Genomic DNA, 7,189 nt, shown 5'->3' on the forward strand with positions numbered 1-7,189 from the left:
AAAAGAACGGCAGGGGCTTCCCTGGTGGTGCAGTGGTTGAGAATCTGCCTGCTAATGCAGGGGACACGGGTTCGAGCCCTGGTCTGGGAAGATCCCACATGCCGCGGAGCAACTAGGCCCGTGAGCCACAACTACTGAGCCTGCGCGTCTGGAGCCTGTGCTCCGCAACAAGAGAGACCACGATAGTGACAGGCCTGCGCACCGCGATGAAGAGTGGCCCCCGCTTGCCGCAACTAGAGAAAGCCCTCGCACAGAAACGAAGACCCAACACAGCCAAAAATTAATTAATTAATTAATTAATTAATTAAAAAAAAAAAAGAACGGCAGACCTCCTAGTGGCCCTAGATGTGATCACTAGAGTGTGTCATACAGAGTGAAGTAAGTCAGAAAGAAAAAAACAAATACCATATGCTAACACATATATGGAATCTAAGAAAAAAAAAAGGTCATGAAGAACCTGGGGCAAGACGGGAATAAAGACACAGACCTACTAGAGAATGGACTTGAGGATATGGGGAGGGGGAAGGGTAAGCTGTGACAAAGTGAGAGAGTGGCATGGACATATATACACTACAAAACGTAAAATAGATAGCTGGTGGGAAGCAGCCGCATAGCACAGGGAGATCAGCTCGGTGGTTTGTGACCACCTAGAAGGGTGGGATAGGGAGGGTGGGAGGGAGAGGCAAGAAGGAGGAGATATGGGAACATATGTATATGTATAACTGATTCACTCTGTTATAAAGCAGAAACTAACACACCATTGTAAAGCAATTATAATCCAATAAAGATGTTTAAAAAAAAAAAAAGAAATGTAAGAGACATAGCAACCAATTACAATGTATGGACCTTATCTGCATCCTGATTCAAATAAGCAAACAGGAAAAAAATGACATTTATGAGACAACTGAAAATTTATACATGAATGAATATTTGATTATAATTAAAGACATTAACTTAGATGTAAAAAAAAAAAAAAAAAAGAAAGATTAATGCTGACCTGTGAAGGTGTAAAACAGCAAGCAGTGAGATGAAGATGGAATGTTAGAAAGATCGCACATCCATGACAAAGAAGTACTTACGGCTTCAATCACTTTTTTCCTTTTTTTTTTTTCTTAAGGATGCTACCGAAGGGTTTTTTGATAAAGTAGCCAACAGCACCAAAAAAAACCAGAATGGATTTCCTAATGAAACCAGGCATAGGTTTCCCTCACGTGACCCCTCCAAGGCAGGCAGTCTTTTTCTTCTCTCTCTTTCCTTTTTTTCCTTAAACAGATGCCGAGTGATGTGCTGGAAAAGAGAACCTAGTCACTCCAACCTCCCCATCTTGCCTATGGTTAGGGAGTAGCGTTTGCCCGCAGCTGCCATAACTGCCCAAAGAAACAAAATGGGGATTCTCCGGTTTTAACAATCACAAGCTCACCTTGCGCGCGACAGAAGAAAAGATAGCCAGAATAAAGCCATTTCTTTCAAGCTTTGTGTGTGTGTGTTCTATCCCTTTTCCTCTCTAGAAAAAAGCTGCTCACATGACTGGTTTTAAAATTTGTTCTCCAAACTTCTCCCTCTTCAAAAATGGGTTAAAAAGCACTTTTCCCCCAACAATTAAAAAAAAAAAACCCACAAACAAAATCAAACCAAAAGGCTTTTGTCAGCCACAAGGGGCGATACAAATTAATACAGCCCCTCAGGTGTTTTAAAAGAGTGAATATAGGGCAGTTTCAAAAATCTGACTGCAATACCTAGGTATTCTAAGTACAAAAAAAGTTCAACAGTTTAATGCTAATACAAAATTAGGTCTCTAAAACCAGAAGAAAATCTTCTTTAGAGCCAGTGCAAAGACAGCTTGTATCCTACAGAAAGTACTCCAAACTAGAATATAATAATTACAAAACTATATATATATACCCCTGGCCCGCAGTGCTGGCATCTTCACGAGGAGAAGGATGCGAGCCGGAAAGGCGACCCGGCCACCGTCCTCTCTTGCTGGGCCCTCTGTGTGGTATGGGTTTACCGAGACAGTTCTCGATGCTGCCGTTTTTACCAGATGCCTTGCCACAGATCCGATTGACCAGGCTGATAATTTGTTCCTTGTCCTGGCGGTACATGAGCTTCAGGCCGCGGCAGGACTTCTGCTTCTCCACGTGGCGCAGGGCGCACTCCAGGCAGAAGACCACGTTCTCATTCTCCTGCGCGATCATGGACAGATAGCGCAGGGCTGGCAGATCTGACACCTCCTCTCCGCGGTCTCCAGCTGCAGCCACTTCTGAGGCTTTTTCTTGCCCTCGGCAGCCACGCTGCTGCCCGCCTGGAACAGCTGCCGCAGCTCCGTATCCCTGAGCTCGTCCAGAAGGGCTGAGATGGTACTGAGAGTGGAACCGCTTTCCTTTTTCGCTTCCGCTTGTGCGATCTTGTAGGGTAACTTCTCCATAGAGAATGGCTTAGCTCTATGGCGACGCTTCATTTCCTTGGCTGGCTCGAAGCGCATACTGGTCCACTGGGTGGTGGGGAAGCGCACGGTCTCAGACGCTGTAGCCGCTGCACGCTTTGGACCCAAAGGATCGCGGGAAGCTGACGACGAACTGGCCGCTCTGTTGCACCGTCCTGTGTATGTACCTTGACCCCCCTCCCTGCACAGCACCTCCAGGGAGATCCTGACGTTGCTCTCGAGCATCTGCAGGCCGGGGGTGCCGTGGGCTTGCAGCAGGGCGTGCACCACGTCCTCGAGCTTGTTCTCCTCCTCAGCAAGAATGCAATACCAAATGCGGTGTGTAAGTAGTCAATGTAAGGAAGGGGGTTTTGGTCTCGAGACCAGCATGAGGTAGAAAAGACCATCCCACTATTTAGCCAGGGAATTGTCACTCCAGGCACAGCACCGAGGTGACGTGGGATGGAGCTGGTGTTATTGAGGAGGATGGTGAGTTTCCATCCGTGTCTTGAAAACGGTTCGCACAGCCACATGGCAGTCCTTCTCAGAAGGGCTCAAGTTTTATAAGACACAAAAATCTCTCAGCCTGCAAGCATTTTGATGTTTATTTTTCCCGTTCTGAAATACCCTTTGGATACTTACCTCCCTTTATAATAAAGATACAGTGGGGTAGGGCATGGGGTGAGGACATAAAGATAGATGGAGATTTGAGATGGAAAGGGGCAGACTGATTTCTAAAGTCATCACGTTAGATGAAGGTTGCTTATTTTCAAAATTTACCTTGAAAATCACCTATGTCTCCCATAACACAGAGAATATGAGGTTCCTTACAAATGAAGCAGGTCATTTCTTTGTCCAAGATCATTTGCACATTTTCTCCATGGACCTTTCCCGTGGATTGTGTTGGGCTTGACTGCATCCTTTGCCTAATTACTGTAATTGAGGCAATCGCTAGTTTAAAGGGCTTCTGATCTGCCACAGGCAGGAGAAACCCTTTAGTAAGAGGGATTTATGTTGAGACTTTGCTGTGTACACATCCAAACGTGTGTGGTTGTATATGTGTGTACATGACCTGCTGGAAGATGCCTGAGATAGGATTACTGTGGTCCCTATCATTAATTTCTAGCCTTGATGGAGAAAGGCATACTCTGCTATGTATTTGCTCTTTTGTGTGGGATCGCATTTGCTTATTGGCAAGAAGGGAGAGAGTGAGAGAGACAGGGAGGTAAGGCCTGGGAGTGGCCAGGGGAAGACCTTCAGGCATGAGAAATCGTAAAAACAAAAGTGTAGATTGTCTCCCACCTTGATAGGTTAGGGGAGATCACTACTCCAGGCTGGAATGGGAGGCACCATGTCACATAGGTTGCATTTTGTTCATCTCAGAACACTTCTTAAGAATCCATTGCTATCTGTTCTTCTTTACTGTCTACAGGACTACGTATCTCTTAACTTCCTCAGACGTATATAGATTGCATGTCCCAGGCCAGGAATAAGTCTCTCTACTTCATGACGGTTCTAATATACTTTCCCTTTAGGACTTCACAGTTCCTGAAATGATTACTTTCCAGGTGGAGAAAACAAATTGAAGAACGAAAAATTATCTGTTGTAAAGAGGATGCCATTTTGGTCCTAACAATTCTTCGGATAGAGATGAGATCACAGTTTAAACATTATGGCTTTTCTATTCGTTGCTCCCTTCCCAAGAAGGGAGGCCAAATGAAGTATTTTCAAGGGGACTTTCTTATAGATATGGGCAAACAGATCTGTGGGTCTTTTCTAGATGAACATAGTTTTGTTTAAACATGATGATGATTAAATAAGTTAAAACTAAAATGTTGTCTTAGAAAGGAGTTAGAAAAACTGCTTCTACCTCATCCTCTTCAGCTGACCCCACTGCAATAAAACTGCTGTTGAAATCTGAATTCTGAGTCTAATTGCTAAGTTGAAAACTGTGCCAGACATCTGATGTATAAAATATAAGACTTGCTAAAGGCTCTCAAAGTCACTATCCTTGGACTTGAAATTATATTTTTAACCAAGAGGACAACATGTTTTTCTTTTTCTATTCAATGTTTCTAGTAGTTTAAAAAAATATATATATATATATATATAATCTCATGTAATTTTATTTTAAACTAAAGCAAATATTTATAATGCTTTATCGTTTATAAAACACACATTCATATATTACCTCATTTAATCTTCACAACAACCTTTTGAAGTGGGTATAAATATTAGTCCTCTTTGACAGAGGAGAAAACTGAGGCTTGACCAGCCTAAGCGCTTTATCTGAGGACTCTAAGCTGCTAAGTGTCCTGGGTGGGACTTTAAGCTTATTTCAGACTCTCGACTCAAAGTTCTTTCCATTAACTTGGCTCTCTCATCTTCAGTCATTTTCCCACATGTCTCATTTGCAAGTATTTTCCTGAAATCATGGCCCAGTCACTGTAAGATAAAAATATACAGTGGTTCTCAATAGCTTGCATAATTTTCCACAAATTTTCATTTAAGTCAATCCCATAGATGTTTATGTAACTCAGTGATGATGACACAGGGTCTCACTCTGTTTTAGGACGGTAGAATATTACAGTGGACTAAAGACTCTGGAATCAGACTGCCTGGGCTTGAATCCCAGCCTACTACCTCCTAAAAGTGTGACCTTGGGCAAGTTTTTGCGCCATTTTTCTCCATCTGTGTAAAGGGTTAATAATATCATGTGCCTCATAGGGTTGTTATGGTAACTAAATGATGTTATTCATATCAAGCACTTAGAACGATACTTGAGACTTATTAAGAACCAAATAAATCTTGGTTGATATTATTTGGAAGGGAGGAGATTTGTGGTGATCATACCTACATAAATAACTATTTGAAATGCATAAATAACGCTGCCACTTTGAGGAGGCTGGTAAGTGCCACAGAATAGGTATTAACTAGGCTTTATTGAGGTTCTAACTTAGTGAGAACCGCAGGAGGACGCCGTTTGAGAAGGCCTGTGGGCTGGGGGAGGATTCTAAAAGAGTAGAACAGTCAGAGACACTTAGGTTCTCAAAAAAATGGAGACTGAAATGAATATTTGATGTAATTTTTTTAAAGCAATGCAACCACTGGTGCCAAGCTCTAGGACAAAGACAAACCTCCCCGCCCTCCCATCCAAGGAAGCACAGGACTTGAATAGCACCTGACTTGAATTTCTCAATCAGTTACCTTGTGGTGATGTTACCTGGATTCAGAAAGACACATGTAGTATTCCTGCCGAGGAGACGAAAACTTCCAGGTCTGTCTGCCCTCCTCTTCAGTTCTGACTTAGCCTGTGACTTACCTAAGTCACATAGCTCCTTAGGGGCCCCTCCCCACTTCTCTCTTTTCCCTTCCCCTTTCCTTCTCCTCCTTCCCTTCCATATTATTCTATCTAATGATGTTTTAGTGAAGGATGATTGAGACACATACAATCATTTTGTAAAAATACAAAATGGCCTGTGTGAAAATGCCCTGTGGTTAAATGATGACTGAAAAAGAAATAAAAATCAGACCAACAAAGCCTAACTATCTGTCAATCTTCACGTGAACTAGCTTGCTCAATCTCAAAATTAATGATTTCAGATATGTTAATTTAATGATGAGTCAGACCCTCGGGCTTGATACTGTTATTATATAAAAGAGTGATTTGCCTGATGGATGCCAATGAGTTAGCAGTAGAGTCAATAAAACGCCTCTAAGACTTGACCCCTGGCTGGATTAGCAGCCTGATGGTAACCTTCGGCTTGCTTTAGACTGAGAACTTCTGCTCCGTGTTCGAGTGGCTCAGAGGGCTGCCCTCAGAGCTATAAGAGCTAGGCTCGTATAACAAGCCCTGTAACCACATGTTCGTAGCCTGGAGATGTCCTCCAGCCTTGGGGGTGGTAACTTTGTCCTTTAAAATTTCCCAAAGCAAGTACGTATGTACATATATGTATATGTATGTATATATGTATACACACAATACATATATATGACTTGGAGCTTGAATATATAAAGAATTCTTGCAATTCAGTAATAAGAAGACAACTGAATAGAAAATGGGTAAAAGATTTGAACAGACACTTCACAAAAGAAGATATATACAAGTGGCCAATAAGCACATTAAAAATGCTCAACACCATTAATTATCAGAGAAATGCAAACTAAAACCTCAAGGATATATCATTTTATATCCCTTAGAGTGGCCTGAAATTAAAAAGACTCACAATACAAGGTGCTGCCAAGCTTGGAGAGGCACTGGAGTTCTCATATATTGCTGGTGGGGTTGTACATGATACAACCACTAGAGAAAATAACTTGACAATTTCTGCCAAAGCGTCCATATGACTTAGCAATTCCATTCCTAGGTATTTACCCAAGAGCAATGAAAACATGTCCACACAAAAACATGTACACAAAAGTTCATAGCAGTCATGTTCTGTGGTAGGCAGCCTCTAACATGGATCCCAATGATTCCCACCTCCTAGAATTCATTCCTTTGTTAATACCCTCTCCTGGAGGGTGGGCTGAACCTATGACTTACCTCTAACAAAGAGAATATGGCTACAGCAACATGGATGGACTTAGATTATCACACTAAGTAAAGTAAGTCAGACAGAGAAAGACAAATATCGTATGATATCGCTTATATGTGGAATCTTAAAAAAAAAAAAGATACAGATGAACTTATTTCTAAAACAGAAGGATACTCACAGACATAGAGAGCAAACCTACGGTTACCAAAGGGGAAAAGGGGGGTGGGAGGAG

At 42.2% G+C, this 7,189-nt stretch overlaps 1 pseudogene; it reads right to left on the reverse strand.

The window, feature by feature from the left end:
* Positions 1–1,880: 1,880 nt before the first annotated feature.
* On the reverse strand, positions 1,881–2,955 carry LOC103001702 (protein Jumonji-like; annotated as a pseudogene).
* Between the last annotated feature and the right edge of the window lie 4,234 nt (positions 2,956–7,189).

The sequence above is a fragment of the Balaenoptera acutorostrata genome, chromosome 4, assembly GCF_949987535.1.
Source record: "Balaenoptera acutorostrata chromosome 4, mBalAcu1.1, whole genome shotgun sequence".
NCBI lineage: Eukaryota > Metazoa > Chordata > Mammalia > Artiodactyla > Balaenopteridae > Balaenoptera > Balaenoptera acutorostrata.